General features: G+C 44.1%; 1 protein-coding gene across 1 annotated transcript in view; it reads left to right on the forward strand.

Moving 5' to 3' along the window:
* Positions 1-371: 371 nt before the first annotated feature.
* Positions 372-17786, forward strand: part of DIPK1A (divergent protein kinase domain 1A) — a 100323-nt gene continuing 82908 nt past the window's right edge. Inside the window, exon 1 of the mRNA XM_083157087.1 lies at positions 372-505. The gene's annotated coding sequence lies outside the window, so the exon portion shown is untranslated. The remainder of the gene's footprint in view (positions 506-17786) is intronic.

The following is a 17786-nucleotide window of genomic DNA, read 5'->3' on the forward strand; positions in this document are numbered from 1 at the left end:
AAGGGTTAACCGAGAAACTGTTTGTCAACACATTCACCATGTACAAATGTAATAAGTGTCGGCATGTTGTCTGTCGACATTGTACATGTTGATTACAAGATATACCAAACCCATTCTATTAATATGGGTAAAACAAATCCATACTGGAATGATTAGAATGGGATTGCTATCTCCCAGACATGGAGCTATTGCCAGGGAAATGTCAGCCTAAACAGTTTTATATATATAAGTTAAGTATATAAAATAAAGCCTATAAAGAGAGCTGGCCAAGCTGCAGCATTGAGACCTGGAAACGAGCCCCCTAGGTTGTCACATTGTAACTATGCTGGGAATGTATAATATAGTACTGGCAGCAAGACACCGCGAGAAGCCGGTTGAGCAGCACGATCTCGCGAGATTTGGCTCCTGCCGAGAGAGCTTGCCCAGAGCTCCTATACACCTAACGTGCAAGAGGACAGCGGCAGCAGCAGCAGTAGCGTTACTGACCATGCCAGCTCCAGCCCAGGTAATGCCAATAACCACAGTCTCTGCTGCAACCCCACTGCCTGCTGAGGTGCCACCCACATCGTTATTCCCTTCTGCACCGGACCAGGCGGCTTCAGTATAATGGCATCATATCAGGGACACCCCACTAGCTAATGCACCCAGGCTTATGCACTGTTGTCATGCTGCGGGCAATCAGTGCCTCTCTATGGGTTACTGCTGCATTAAATAGAATTGTGCATGTAGTCAGCCATTAATAATGCTTTGCATTTTTCTATGCAGCAAGCAGCAATAGTATCTATATTTCATTTTGTGCATTCCCCAAAGGCAGGTCTATGTCATAGAAGGGGACAACTTCTGCAAAGAAGTATAGCTCTCCTCATCCCCTGATCTATGGCAGAGTGTTATACATGGCATCCAAGTGCTTCGGGTTAATGGATGAGACTCCTGGGAAGCTTGAAAGAAAATGAATTGCTTGTTTGTCATTCCTGAGCAGATTGTGTGCACTGGTTATGGGCTATGATGGTTCTCCAGCTGCACATCATGAACTTTTACATATTTGAATACCCTGCTCTTACTAAGATTAAAATAAAAAGTCTGTAACAAATTAAACGGTATCATGATGTCGCTGGAGAAATTTGGTATGCCTGCATATATTACTGATGTCATTTTAATGTTGGTGTGATAGGTCTAATAACTATGACATAATCACTGGTGTTTTTGCATGCCGCCCATGGCTATGTTTTGGATGCTGGGGAGACCCTGAACTTTAAGACAAAAAATATAATAGTTTTGATGTTTCCTTTTATTTATTTATTTATATATATATATATATATATATATATATTGGTATCCTTACAACCATAGCAATCTTTTATTTGTGTTGCTCTTGTATCTCCTGCATTCCCAAAAGTTAAAAACTTGTTGTTTTCCTCCAGGCAGGCATGCCCCATATGGGGTAAAATACATTTCCTTATAAAATCAATTCTATACTGGAGATAAATATAAATATTATATTTGTTTAAAAGCAATTGCTATACAAAACCATTTTCAGTCTAAGGTGTTTTTTTTGTATTGTTCCAATGCTGGTGCTACTTGTTTTTATCAAGTCACAGATAGAGATTTTGAGCGTGGACTTTTCCCAGTCCTGTGCTGCATGTGTCAAAGATGGAACATTACAATAAACAGCTAAGGCAGGATAATGTAGATCTAAATATTCTATATTACCTGTATATTATAATTTAATACCCTTTCACACCGCACCTCAGACTGGGTCGACCAACCGGGCAGTTTGACCTGTGTAATAAGAAGGGCCTGGGTCTCTTCTCTGTATAATGGGCGACCCGGGTTTAATGTAAAAGTGTCTGGCATTGTGATATGTGATCGCACCCTGTGGCGCCAGGTTTTGCCTTGTAAACCGTTGAAACCCTACTAAAGTGCTGGTAGTGATGCAGTAGTGCCATTTGAGTACCCAAAAGGGTTACTTCGCTTGTTTTGCTCAACGCATATGGGGGAGGGGGGTTGTTGGCGCTTGCGAGCAGCATTGCTGGTGCCGCCAGCTGTTCCGCCCGAATGGAGCAACAACTGAATTGCTCCGTTGGATGCCCAGCACAGACAGCTGCCGGTGCAAATAATGTACCCCCCCCCCTCTGTTTCTTATGTTCTCTACTGCAAAAGTAATTTTCATTTACATGTAGTACGGTGATATCCATCATAGAATTGATGGGATGTTCATGTAATATACGTTCAGAGCCTCAGCAGAAAATGTTTACTTACTGCAAATTGGAGGTTTCATTTTTTTTCTCCATTTGGGATATGAAGCTAATAAGCATACCTACATATTGTGTTTTGAATCCAATAATCGTACAGACTGAAAATCACTGCAGGTAATTGGCCTATGTAAACAAGAGAAACTACTGCATTGTAAGACTCCAGGGCAAAAATGTGAGCGTGAACTTTAAATGAGGCTTAAATTAAAAAATACAGCTTTTATTGTCGGATCATGTCCTTTTCAGTCTGAGCTTCTTTGAAATGGGTCAGACTTGTAACATGGTGGACCATAGACTGGCACATGAGAGTAGATTGCTGTTCCTTGTATTACTACAAAGTGTGTGGTTGTCAGGTGTCTGAAAGCAGCAATGGTATATATTAAGGGAAACAGAGTGTCAAATTTTAGGGCCTAGTTATTAGACCTTTACATCTGTAACCTCGCACTATGTATAGCAGACATAGGGGTATATTCAATGATTTTTGCCAGCAGTGACAGTGAGCAGTGCTGACTGCTCACTGTCACAGCTTGCACGGTCAGTATTCAACTGCCGTTTCTGGGTTTTTGCAGCGCCGCGTAAACGGTGTGTGCGGCCACTAAAACTGCGAGACTCGTGGCTAAATGCAGCGGGCTCCCTGCATTAGCTGCAAGCCTTGCTGTTTGGGGGAATCCTAGCCGTCATCTGACATCGTGGGTTCCCCCGGGACATTGAAGACGGTGAGCGGCAGGCGCGCAGGTTAAACGGAGAGGATCGCTTATTTTCGATGATCCCCGCCATTTAACCAACTCGCCAGCCGCAGTGAATACTGCCCATAGAGTTAGGTCCTTATGTTTGGACAATGGCACAATATTGGTTATTTCAGCTTCTTACCAAAACATATGTTACAGTTCTGTAGTGAATAAGAGGAAAAGGTGGAGCGGTTGCGCTGTATATTACTACTCAACCATGCATTCAATAAAACATGGGTTTTTATTACAATATAAAATATATAACAATAAAAAGGTGTACTTTTGTGTATTCACAGAATGATGTTAGTGCACACTTCTTAGGCCTGTGGCTAGAAGAATAAAAAAGTATCAATGTATACTTGTAGCATGTAAAAAGTTCTGTAGTGAATATGGTTTCAAAAACTTTAATTTAAGGCTAATCACATTCAAACTGGGCTTAGGAAACTAGACATATTGAGGTTTTGTGATGTAGGCCATTCACCATTTTAGTTGCCCTTCTTTGTACCGTTTCTAATATAATTATATCCTCCTGGACATACAGTATGTTTTCCAGAACTAGACACCGTATTCAAGATGAGGTCATACCAATGCAGTGGCATTATTACTTATTTCTTTCTACCGCTAATTCCTCCATTCATAAGCCTCAAGAATAGAAAGGCCAGTTTATATTAAAGCTATCCTAGTTCTATTGACAGATGAAACATAGATGAACGTGTACCAGAAGGATGGGAAGAAAAAAGTACGGATAAGGCGTTGAATCGCTCATGATCTGAATGCCATATAGTATGAAGGCAAAGAAGCAGAATATTCGTCAACCTGATCTCATCCCGAATGAGCATGCATTTCACTTGATGGAGACACAATTAACGTTAGAAAGACAAACAAACTTCTACAGTATAGGCCTGGCAAAGCATAACAAAAGTGGAAACCCAGCATTTGGTGATCATGGGTACCAGGCTTCAGGCAGTCATTGGCTGCAAATGATTAGCATGAAAGTATGAAACATTTATGATCCCGATATTTTGTCCAATTACATTTTAGCACCTGAATATAAGGGATGGAGTATAAAAATGGTTCCGTTTCCTAAAAGTTGAATAAGATCGTTTTGTCTGACCCCTTGAATTACATTTCTATTGTTTAGTTTCATATCCATCATGGTGGATTACGGAGCCAAAATTGTGTACCTGTCCAAATATATATGAACCTATCTGTATGCTTTGTCTATACTGTGTAGGCTGTCTGCTAATATAGCAGCAGTGAGTTAATATTTTTCCCTTATTGGTCAACTCTACTATATAATAATGTTAATCAGCAGTTCTGTTTTGGGCTCTTTGAGCTGATTTATGATTGACAAACATGTTTTATAGCAAAGGTTTAGTATTGAATGTTTTCTATATCAATGATTTTTGCATATTTCTTATCAATAATCTATATATGATGCCAGTCCTTTTTAGTAGATGACTTCTGCCCAATTAGTCTCAGATATAGCGGCATGCCCCTGCTGTATTTTTTTGGGCTCACTGCTACAGTGACGCATCCATAGTGCTTATTAATGATGGAGTCTGACACATTCAGAAATGTCGAAACCGTACCTAGTGCTTCTGCCAGATAGTGGGACAAGATTGGTACTTTGCATTTTGTAAATCAGGGATTGCTTTAAGCAATCAGCATTATTTTGTATTTTATTTTATTTTTTTGTATTTTGGGGGGGGGGGGGGGGTGGATTTGTAATAAATATTTGTAATTTTACTTCCAACATAATTTGTAGCCTTAAAAGTGTGAATCATCTCTGTGTTAAAAAAATCTGAATTTCTTTTGAAATGTCTATTACTGTGTTTCTGCTGCCTATATATCTGTCAAGTATCGGGGCCATTGTGCAAAACCTATATTAATATGCACTATTTTTACAATATATGAGACATCTAATAAAATCATAATAGCATATATACAATGTAAGCCCTCTAAAGGGGCTTACAAATATAGCCTATGTTTTCTAAGGTATAGTCCATGTAGAAAACATTTTGCACCTTGTGCGTGTGTATACAGCTTGCGATGTCGATGTGTTAGTATCGCAAAAGAAAAAAATACTGTCGGCTGTGTAGTACAAGCTATTCCTAGTATAGCCAAAACGGTGGTGCTAGGCTCTGGGGAGTTCAAGGGAAATTGCTTAGTCAAAATTGTATTAAGCCAAAATCACACTGTGTGTTAAGGGGGGATTCTAGTGTTCATTCTAAAACCTGAGCAGTTTCTCTCTCCTGTCTGAGGTGTTGCTCTCTGCTTTGGTGCTTCTCGCAGAGTCTGGTATGTATCTGAGCACTGATATCCAGGCCACACTGTGCTAGAATCCCCAAATCAGAGAGCGACACCCCAGGCAGGAAAAAGGAACTGCACAGGTTTTTAAAGATGCAGGGTGCTAGGGATGCCCATCGTTGCCATTGATGGCAGTAAAGCTACTGGCCATTGATAATGGCATACTATGCATTGGATGTCCATCAATGTTTTTACCTATGGATGGTCGTACATTTTCTTTGACTGATTGGCCTGCGGGCTTCACGGGTGTCGGGGGCGGAGCTATGCTCGGTGTCCAGGGCTACTTCAGGGAAGAAAACACAACAACTTTGTTTATGCTTGACATCAATGAATGGAAACCATATGGTTCTCCTTCATTGATGGCAAAACTATTCTATATCGACCCTTACAGGGTTTTCTTTATAAGTACCATGGCCAAAATATCTATTATATATATATATATATATATATGGTCTTATTTATAAGGTAGCACAAGGGTTCTGAAGTGCCATACAAAGGAAAACAAAACAACAAATTTGCTTAACTACATTAAACCCCTTTCATTGATATGTTGGGCTTGTGCTTTCACAATAAACCCGGGTCACCCATTATACAGAGGGCAACCTGGGTTTAAACCTTCTTATATTCCTTATATATAAGTCGAATTACCGGGTAGGTCGACCCGACATATGAGCTGTGGTGCTTTCACACCGCACCTCAACCCAGGTCGTCCGACAGCAGGTTACAGACATGTTTACATATCTACAAACACGAAAAGAAGAGACACAAATATGCTAAATCTTTATTGTTGCAAACGAAATATTTGCATAATTTATTTTAGTCATTCCTATTCAGTTATGAATGCAGGTGTGCATAGCCAGCATAAACATCTACTCATCAACAGCCAATTGTTTCACAACACACTTTTACATGTCTATACCACAATGTGGTTTTACGTTTGATCTTTGGTAATTGTTTGCTAATCTTTCAATACCACAAACAAACTATTGTCTTTGATTTTATCTTATGAAAGAGATTGAAAGGTACAGTAACTTTTTTTGACAGCGTAAAAAATATGCTTTGTGCTGGGTTGCAGTGTGGCCATGGAGGTGCTTAAAATACAATATTTTCTCAGGATTTTTTTCTAAGGTTATAATGTGAAGAATGTGAGGTGTAATGTACATACTGTGTAACGTGAATAAGGGACACCATCACATGATATAATGTGAATAAAGTTGCACTACTGTGTGACATAATTTGAATTGGGGGTACTATTGTGTGGCCATGCCCCTTTCCCAGCAAGCACACACCCCTGTTTGGGCTGCGCACCAAATGTGTGCACTGTTTCTATTTAAAATATTGTGGGTCGGAGCACCTAAATGATGACTGCTATGATGAGGGTTGATGGTGCTGGGAAAGGAGAGCCGGGTCAGAGGCGGAACTAGTGGCGGTGCTATGGGGCACCAGCCAAAATCTTGCCTAGGGTGTCATTTAGGCTAGGGCCGGCTCTGCCTGGCAAGATGAGGTCTATAACACAGTGCAGGAAGATATTTCCATTTGTAATCTAGAACTCTCTATTGTGCAACATTAAACACAGACTGTCCTGACACAAGAATGACTAAATAAACAATGACATGACATTTAATTGTATTATAGATCTCTTGTTTTTTTAAAGTTTATTTTTGCTTACCTTGTTCAAATATGCTTTTTTAGCCCACATCATGACCCACTGTGAGATATGGGGGAGATTTAATGGCTTCTCAGCGTATTTGCCCACAGAATTTTGGGTACTTGTGAGTTATCTGGGCGCCCGATTTTTGGTCGTATACGCATCGCGTCGCATCGCATGGCATCGTATGTTAACCAAATGGCATGCGATGCGACGCGACGAGATGACCACCCGAACCCGATTTTACATCGGGTACTATGTAAAGTGATCACGTCGCATCGCATGTTAACCACATGGCATGCGATGCGATGCGATACCACCCGATTTTTGCAGTGTAAAACCCCCAAGAAAGTGTCCCAAAAAGTGACACAATGTCAGTCCCATCCCCATTGTTAACGCCACTCCACTATCAACGTGAACCCGAAGCGTGGCGAGCGCAGCGAGCCCGCGAGGGGCGGCGGTACGCGTCCTACGACCTTTTCATGCCCTACTATCCACTAGGGCGTGGAGTGAGAATATAATAGTGTGGCGAGCGCAGCGAGCCACCGAGCCCGAAGCGTGGCGAGCGCACACGGATACCTTCACAGGTAAGCGCGTTCCTTCGCGGGCTTCACAGGTGTTCATGGCGATGTGGACACCTGTGAAGCCCGCGAAGGGACGCGCTTACTTGTGAAGGTATCCATGTCCCCTCGCGGGGCTCGCTGCGCTCGCCACGCTTCGGGCTCGGTGGCTCGCTGCGCTCGCCACACTATTATATTCTCACTCCACGCCCTAGTGGATAGTAGGGCATGAAAAGGTCGTAGGACGCGTACCGCCGCCCCTCGCGGGCTCGCTGCGCTCGCCACGCTTCGGTTTCACGTTGATAGTGGAGTGGCTGTGAGCATCCAATATCATTCATCCATATCATGCATATCTGACACATTAAGGACAACTGAATTAAAGGTAATAACTGTGTAATTAACATAAGAATGAAATAAATTAGAATAACAAGTAATCATAAAGCACACAATAATCAATCAATATCATGATTTATCAACTAACGTGAGCGCATGCAGAATACGCTCAAATGTGTTGTCTCTCGCCAGGCATTTTCGCCACATGAACTCCTGCATGTATGAATCTAGATGATGGCGGGCTGTGCCCCGCTGGCGTTTGTTGCGCCATTTTGCACACCCCCATAGTCGCTCAATGTTCTGTGTGTGTGCACCAGTCTCTGGGTCGACGAAGTTGAAGCGGTGATTTACCCGCAAGTGGCTGTAACCAGCCCGCTCCAGTTCACTAGTTTGGTAGGCGCGCCAGCAATCACTTACGATGGTGCTGCCAGGTGCCACGTGCTGCACAATTGCACCAATGAGAGTGGGTGCATCTCGTTTGGGAACTGCAACCATAAAACAGTCCCCTGTCTCCCGGCACACTCCTCCGAACACCCACTGCTGTGGGAGTACTCTGCCAACATTGGCCTTGCGTTTGACAAACAGGGTTTCATCAACCTCCACCATTTTGCCTGGGCCTCCAATCTGCTGCTGTGGCTGTGCCATTAAATCACATTGGCATGCCTCCCGCATCAAGGCGTTGTAAAAAATGGTGCTTTTATTGCAGAGTTTTAAATTCTTTGCACAGAATTCAATTGATGTCAGTTCATCGCACCAGCACCAGATAAACCGCAGGATCGTCATGAATGGGAGCCTGCACCCAGGATAGAATAGGGAGGCCCGCAGACTCTGTTTTTTGCTGCAGCTTTTAATATAGCAGCGCCATTTGCGCTCTTTCAGGGACAGGCGCATAGGGTGGCCATTTGGGCATGTGGCAGTCAATGGGAGCAGCCCTTTCTCCTGCAGGAATGCGACTGTCTCTTCCTCTGTTTTTGGGAGGCTGAAGATGCCATCAACCACAGCCATTTTGGCAATAATAGTGTAAGGGGTGAAATGGGCCAGGTGTAAGGGGCCAAATGGGGCAATATTGGGGTAAATGTCCAATAATTCACCTCAGAAACGCTGTAAATCAATATCTGTCACACTCAAACACTTGCTCTCTCCTCTGGAAACTACCTCACACTGATTTTCTGCCAGATGTGCCAGAGGGCGGGTTTAAAAATGGGCGGGAAGTGTAAACATCGCGTCGCGTCGCATCGCATCCCATTGTATACCATACAATAAGCATACGATGCGACGAGATACGACGCGATGGAAAATCGCGTCGCATCGTATGCTTATTATAATGGCATGCGATGACCACATCGGGCGCCCGGATAACTCACAAGTACCGAATTTTGTGGCACTAATTAAGTGCAAAACATGCTGGGCTTTGCAGTTTGTATTAATGCCAATGTAACATTCAAGGTCCACGCCATTAAGGCAACTACTGGTTTTTGCATCCAAGTAAATTGTTTCTCTATAGCAGGGATTAGGGACATTTGGCCCTCTAGCTGTTGAACTGCACATCCCGGTATGCCCTGCTACAGTTTTGCTTTTTGGAAATGTTAAATCTGTTGCAGGGCATGCTGGGATCTGTAGTTCAACAACAGCTGGAGGGACAAAGGTTACCCATTCCTGCCCTATAGTATCTTAACACTTTTTACCATACTTACTTGTTCAATACCTCCTCATGCTTAAAACAAACACTATAATGTATAAAAGTACAGAGAATGGAAAAGGCCACATACAGAGAAACAACTCTGTAGAGTAGGAAAGGTCTTCATCCCAAAAAGTACGTTATTGATGTTGAAATATTAGTGCGGCAGAAGTTGCTTAATGCCATGCACTCGGGCACCAGAATACAGCCAAAAAAACCTAGCACACAACTGAACAGTTCCTAGTCATTTGAGATGGGAGCTGTGGGAGCAATAATCAATTTAATATACAAGGGGGGTATTCAATCCGGATTCCGATCCAGGAATAGTATATGTCTCTAATACTATTTTTTATCCTTTTTTTTTTTTACTTTTTTTTTTTTTTTACTTTTTGTTGCCGATTTGTTCCATTTCGGTGTGGTTAAAGCATGTTGCTGCAGCTAAAGAGCCAGTTTTGTCTCTGTGGTCGAGCATTGTGTACAGTGTTAACTTGGGCACGATACTGGCTTTATGCAGTTTTATGCCTATTCGTCGACCAGTAATTCCAATGGATGCCATGTAAAAATTCTGTTGAAACGGTTAAGCCTTTAACATAAATGCGCCATTGACATGAAGAAAGGGTCGCTGCATCCTCAATTAGTTTTAAAGAGCTTGAATACATTTTTGGATGGTGATTTGCAGAGCTTTTATTTTAGTACAAGGTGACTAAAACCTTGCACCAAATGTATTCATCTTCCTACAGCTTCACAGGTTATGACCTAAACATCTGTGTGCGCTATTCCTCAGCTGCAACTACAGGTTTATAGTGAGATGAACGCACTATTTAATGAGGTATTTTTGTGTGTGTATTTCCTGTAATGCACAAAAATGTAATGATTTTATGTGATTTCCAAAGCTAGATAATAAAGTATTGGAAGCAGGGAGTGAGCCAGCTACCATACGCCAGGTCTCCACCACACCCTAGTATAGACTCCGAGCCATAGAATTGCTCTCTATAAAAAAGGCCAGAATACACATTGGATGCAGAAGGAGTTGGTATATAGGAAGTTAAACAAAGAATCCGGTTCCTGTGTGGGGAAAGGTGTGACACAACAGACCTGACATAATGATGTACCTGTGGCTACATACATAAGATTACACTGCTTCACTTTGTCTTTAGAACTTAGTTATCAATTGTGAAATTTGTTCTTAATAGTGGATATTTGGTCTGAATTTGAATTTGAATACAGCACCACAGCCAGCAATACATGAACAGCTGTAAATGAATAGCTTTGGGTTCCACACATGGTTTGTCCTTATAGAGACCCAATTACTATAGCTTCAGATAACAAATAGAAGTAGGGCTTAAGTGCTAGAAGTTTTGAGTAAAGGTACCATGGGCCTAATTCAGGGGGTGTGGTATAGCACAACGACCGTTGGGAATCCACTCGCTACCTATTCTATTCTCTCTCTATGGGGGTCATGGACCCTCATGAGGGAGAATGGCCAGTGGCCGTCGGGATCCCAAGGGTTGGGGTTTTAACAGTCGGGATTCCAACGTCGGTGTAATGACTGTCGGAATCCTGACTCAGTCATCCGGCACCCCAATTCAGGTTGAATCGGATGGGGCCGAATTTGATTTAGTTTCCAATGTTGGAGGGCTGCACATGCGCCGTTATACACTTTTGCTAACGCCTTCGGCGAATATTGCACTCGCCAACGCGTATGCCTTGTTGAGGGAGTGAAAGAGGAAGGCAAGTGGAACATCCAGCGTTTATGGGCGTTACCATGAAAATGCAGAGGGGCCGATGCCTGCTCGGAGTGGGCGGCTGGCGTCACATGTCCTTTATTACCGAAGGGGAGAGAAATCATTCGACGGTCGGTGACCATCGAATTGATTCTCTCCCCTTCAGGCACATGCGATCGGATATGTTCTCGTACACATCTCCTCACATGCTAGCAAGGGAATGCTTGGGGGGAGGGGGGGTGCGAGCATTAGATGGGGCGGTGCTGACCTGCTAGGCTGCGAGTATACACAATGTAGCGAACAGGTCTGAATCAGGCCCCATGTGTAGATATTGCATTGCCTATCCTGCCTTGTAAGAAGCAATGAATATGTTGTTATACAGAAAATAATTAACGTCAGAATCGCTCATCCATCTAGTTTTTGTACTTCATTTCTCTTTTCAGTGTTGTAATTCTGCAGCAAATGAAGTCTTTTCATTTAATAAACAGGTCGGTGTCATATCCAGCATGTGCGAGTGACAAAGACAAGTAATGCTTGAACCATATTGTGACACCAATTAAGGAATTGCTGAACGCCAACATTTTCATTTGCGTACACCCAGACATGAAGGTTAAATCCACTGTTAAATCTTAGGCCACATCCGCACGCTTGTGTTGGAGCACATCGCTTGTTGGTGCGTAGGTAACTTCACCTTGCTTCAGGGCAGCTTTCAGACACTTCCATTTACACCGTTTAAAGTTGCAGCATATAGTGTACTATGTAATTTATGTAGCGGCTTGTCATGGGTTACCAAAGTACTCCATTATGCTTCATTGACAGTTGGGAGCACTGCAGGCAGCAATGAAACTGACACAAAGCAAAATAATCTGTCATAAATGTTGTTATACATGTTAGAAATGTCATACATGTTCTAGACTTATTTAAAGACTTCTATGAGCAATCTTACTGCAGCAGTGCACTAGGTAGTTTATATGTCTGTTATTTTTCCTCAAAGCTCACTGCATGTGTCGTGTCTTTGCAGCCATTAATCTCTACAGTACAGTATGTTCTATTCACATGCAAGCCAATCGTTCAACAGATCATTGACCCCCCTCTTCCCAAGCAGATCATTGACGTCAGATTCATGTGCAATACTATATATTGCTCCAATATATTTAGCACACTGTGTGTATATTATATACATACATACACACTACATGAAAGTTATGGCAGCGCTTGAGTGAGCAGATTTCTGTTTAACGACATTGTCGTTTGTTAGAAGTATAAGTGCCACTGTCTTCTTAAGGTGCTGACATTAATGATGCTCATACAGAGCGATGTGCTCCATGCACTTTGAACTAGATTGAGATGTGTTACAGTAGTGTGCATTTTGTACTAGATTGGATGCAATCTAGTACATAAAGTATGTGCGGTACATCCTTGTTGTGCTATGACATGTGATGTGTGCAGGAGCAAGCAATGCATGGGCAAAAAGCACCGTGTACGAGAACCTTAAGGAATTTGCAATTCAGCAACTGCTAGTGATCCCACTCATACCAATACTCACCACTAGTAACTGTGGGGCAGATTTATTAAGCTCGGTGAAGTGATAAAGGGGGAAATTTACTAAAGGAAATTTGTATCCAGAAATACACTTATTTTTGACATTTACTATCCCGAAAATACGGCAATTCGTATTCGTATTGATGTGCTATCAATATGAATACGAATTGCCGTATTTTCGGGATAGTAAATGTCAAAAATAAGTGTATTTCTGGATACAATACACCTATTTTTTACAAATTTCCTTTAGTAAATTTCCCCCAAAGTGTCTGTTTTTTTATCACTGGCCAATCAGCTCCTACCTGTCAAATTTCAAACAAAGCCTGTAACTTCACAGTTAGCTGTGATTGGCTGGTGATTAAAAGCAGACACTTTATCACTTCACCGAGCTTAATAAATCTGCCCTTGTATTCTGTGTTGAGCTGAGTTTAAATCTTGACCGTTAAATACATGTTCATATTTGAAATGTGTATAATAATATAAAGGTGACTAATGTACCCCGTATTGTAATGTGTATAGATTATATAGGCCACAGAGAAGTCCCAAGACCTCAATAAAGCACAAAGTTGCAGACTGATGTAGCTTTCACATCACATAAAACATTTTAAAACGTTTTGAAAAACTGTAATTTTAAATGGTATTTTAAACGGGTCTAGTGTTCATATTGCAGCAGATTACCATTTAAAAATACCATTTAAGTACCATTCACATCACCAGTCAAGCCGTTTAACCTCTGAACACGTTTCTACCCACAGCTTATTTCCTGGTTCAGGGAAGGGACACAAGACAAGGGACAGCCTATCAGTGCTCTAACCTTTATTTTTTACTAAATACCATTTCAGTGCCATTCAGACAGCACAAAAAACGGCTCTGAATTGGCTTTAAAACGGGTAGGACTCTGCTTTTTAAACGTGTTGAAATACCAGTTAACTTTAAATGGTATTTCAACTATGACACTTTCACACTGCAGCCTTAAACGTTTTAAAAGGCAAAAAAACGGCAATATACCGCTTTAAAAGTGTGATGTGAAAGCTACAAATGTGCTTCTAAAAGTCCATGTCACTCCCAGGTGACGTCTTTTTCCTTTGTATTTAATTTATGGCTGCATCATTACTTATGCTGGGTACACACATAAAGATTTATCTGTCCAATCTATCTGGTGGAAACCAACATCACTACTTCCAACAGTGTTATACCCCTTTTACACCGCTGAAAAATCCGGGTCAGCGGCGGGTCAGACCTGGATCTTCGGCGGTGTAAATGGGGTCAAACCGTGTCCATTTACACGGGTCCTCTACCCAGGTCCTGACCTGGGTAGAACACGGTTAGGACCCGTGTAGAGCCCGGTGTAAATGGTCCCGCTGCGGGTTGAGGCACCCGCAGCGGGTCCGTGCACGGCATGCTGCGGGAGGAGAGTGGTGTCTGCAGCTGCTGAGGGGTGGGCGGGGGGCGATCTGTCAGGCTGCTGAGGGGGAGACGGAGGGGATGCTCACCGCGGCTGCCGGTGTTACTCGACGTGGAGGCAGCGGGATCCATCACTCTCCTCTGCTGCATCACATCATCACCCCCCAGCGCGGGGTCCAGCAGTGCAGGCGGCCAGGGCGTCCATCCGGCGTATGGGAAGTCGCCGGTGGCAGAGTCCATCCAGCGCATGGGAAGTAACCGGTGAGGGTCCCTGCGGCGGCTGGGAACTACCGCTACTAGTTCCCATCCGCCGCAGGGACCCCACGGGTTACTTCCCATGCACTGGAGGGACCCCACTGGCAACTTCCTATACGCTGGATTACCCGCCTGCCCTGCACTGCCGGACCCCGCTGCCTGGAGGCTGGTCCCCGCACTGGGTTGAGGTGGGGTGGTGATATGATGTAATGCTCCAGGGGGGTAATGATGTGCAAGGGGCGTGGGGGGGGGCTGATGTGATGTGATGCTTCAGGGGTGGTGGGGGTATTATGTGATGCTTCAGGGAGTAAATATGTGCAGGGGGGGGGGGAATTTGGTGCTTCAGGGGGTAAAGATGTGCGGGGGGGGGGGGGGGGATTTGGTGCTTCACGGAGTAAAGATGTGCAGGGGGGATTTGGTGCTTCAGGGGGCAAAGATGAGCAGGGGGAGGTGATTTGATGCTTCAGGGGGGGGGGGTGATGAGATGCAGGGGAGGTGATGTGATGCTTCAGGCCATTTTACACAAGAAAAGGCAGGGCTGACCCAGGTCCAGTATAAATGGTGCGGACCCAGGTCCGACCCAGGTCGAAGTGCTGTGTAAATGCAGTATAAAGCAGGGTCAGACCCTGGAAACTCCAGCGTTCAAAGACCAGGGTCGGACCAGGGTTTTTGGTGTAAAAGGGGTATTAGTAAGACCGTTTCAGGAGGAGAGTCTCTAAGTTATTAGCATATATGCAGAGAGATCTTTGTTGTATCATGCAGGTTCGTATTTGGTAGTCCATTAATGCATCAAAGCGCATATATGAAGCATTTTGGGTTGGAATCATTTGGTCTACAGAATGTTGGTTGACAAGCATTGGGTCGACATAGGACAATGTTGACTTGGGTTTAGGTCGACAGGTCAATAAGTCTACACAAGCATTAGGTTGACTATGTCTAGGTTGACATGGGGTTTTTCACCGTTTTTTTAAGTAAATGTCGACATGGACACAGATTGAAGTGTACCGCTTCCCCTTGCATCGCTCGCGATGCTTCGGACACGATGCCTCGCTGCGCTCGGCACACTTTTATTCTCCCACCACGGCCTAGTGGATGGTAGGGCATGAAATACCACCTGTCGGCTAAAAAAAAACCCAGTGAAAAACCTCATGTCGACCTTTTGACTGTCGACCTAAACCCATGTTGACCTAGAACCATGTCGCCCCCCCCCCCATGCTTGTTGACCAACATGCTGAAGACCAAATGACCCTATCCCAGCATTTTAGTAGTAAAAAGTTGTTAGTAATGTGATATAGTTACCACTTCTTTTGGACAGCAGCTATGGTTTCTTGTTTTTAGTGAAGCATGTTTGTGGATATGCAGGTGGCCACTTAGATGACAGTAAAGTTTGCGGTTCCCGGCCTGGTTAGCACTTCCAGTCTTGTCCTATCTGAATCCGCCAAAAAGAATGTCACTGCTGTCCACAAAGAGTCTTGGTACCAAGAGAGAGTAGATAACTAACATGTTTCTCCGCCTGTAAGGGATCAAATGACAAAAATCAGGTAATGTATGGGAGCAAATGACAATCAAATGCTCCCAAATGCTGTAAAATGGACAATGGTCACTAATAAAAAAATTAGCTAAATCAGTTTGATTTGATAAAGTTAGACAAACAATTGTTTATCCATTTTCCAGCATTTGGGAGCAAGATAAATCTTTAGGTGTGTACCCAGCTTTAGAGTATACAAGCCTCTATTTAAAATGGGTGGGGTATAGCCAGGGTCGGACTGGAACCAGAAATTGGCCTTGGCATTTTGAGCACACAGGCCCACCCATAGTAGACGGGACCTTTGTGCGGCGAATGCGCAGTGAAAAGGGGTGTGGTCTCATGGAAAGGGGGCATGGCGTCCCAAAAAAAGGAGGCATTACACATTGTGGAACTCACCGTAATGCCCATTACACATTATGGAACACACCAATATGCACATTACACATTATGGAACAGACCGTTATGCCCATTAGACATTGCCAAACACTGTATTGCCCATTACATATTATGACACACACCATAATGGGGTGCCGGACAGTCATTACCCCGACAAAACCCTGACACTTGGGGTCCCGATGGACACTGGCTATTCTCCCTCATGGGGGTCCACGACCTCCATAGATGGAGAATAGAATAGGTGGCGAGTGTAGCGAGCCACCGTACCTGCAGTGTGGCAAGCGCAGCGAGCCCACAAGGGGCTTTGTTGCACTTGCTCCGCTGTCTGAGTCCAGCCAGTCGGGATCCTGATGTCGGGCTAATGACTGTCAGGATCCCGACTGTCGGGACCATATACCACACCCACCATAATGCTCATTACACAGTATGGCACACACCATGATGTCCATTATAGACTATGACACAATCCTTATGCCCATCACACATTATTATGGGCCATGGCGCGGTGAGAACACAGAGAGTGAGGGTGTGAGATGGGGATAATGTGGGGGGAGCATGAGGCAATATTAGCAGGACAGGGGCAGAGCTGTATGAGGGGGGCACTATGAGCTGGGTACTGGGAGGGGGTCATGTGGGTTAGTCTAATATGTAAAACCAATGTCAAATGGCCAGTCTATGTTGAAGGGGTGATCAGATGAGTGTTACAGGGAGCTGGTGTCCCTACTCCCTGTAGTGCACCCTCACCTGATTACCTTTTCAATGTCCACTGGTCCCCCCGTGGGTGAGTCGGTCCCTTGACGTGCTCACAAACAACTTCTCCCCCTTGCTGCCGGTACTGGGTGTCCACCATAAGTCTTCAACGGGGTGGCGCAGCAGCAACCAGGCTGAACACAAATGTGTGCTGTTACCAGGAGCTGGCGCAACCCTGGAGTCCTCTACTCTGATGTTGTGGGAGGAGGAGTCGAAGATGCGTGAAGGTAGCGAGATGTGTGCCCAGTGCTCCCCTCCTGGACCCTGTCTGTTGCCGTGTCCATCGCCGGATGATGACGTCACCGGGTGCCGGTGCAGTGCCAGAGTCCTGTGTCCATTAGCTACACTACAGCCGTGGGAGAACAAACCACAAGAAAATGTCCGCCACCGTATGTGGACACAGAGACATCACAGCAGACTGGTAGAAGTGATAATTGCCCATGGGAGAATGCAACTTTCTGCAAAAATCGGCCCACAATGCCATCGGCCTTTCTGGCATTTGCCAGAAGTGCTAGATGGCCAGTCTGGCCCTGGGTATAGCTCACAGACAATATATAGATCCACATTATTATTTGTGCATGCAAAAGTGCTCTAATGCGGACCCCTAATTTGTGTATTGTGTACCACTGCCTTGCGGGTGGCAACGTTCCAATAGGAGTCCACTTAGATGGTAAATTA

This window comes from Crinia signifera, chromosome 8 (genome assembly GCF_055691185.1).
Source record: "Crinia signifera chromosome 8, ASM5569118v1, whole genome shotgun sequence".
NCBI lineage: Eukaryota > Metazoa > Chordata > Amphibia > Anura > Myobatrachidae > Crinia > Crinia signifera.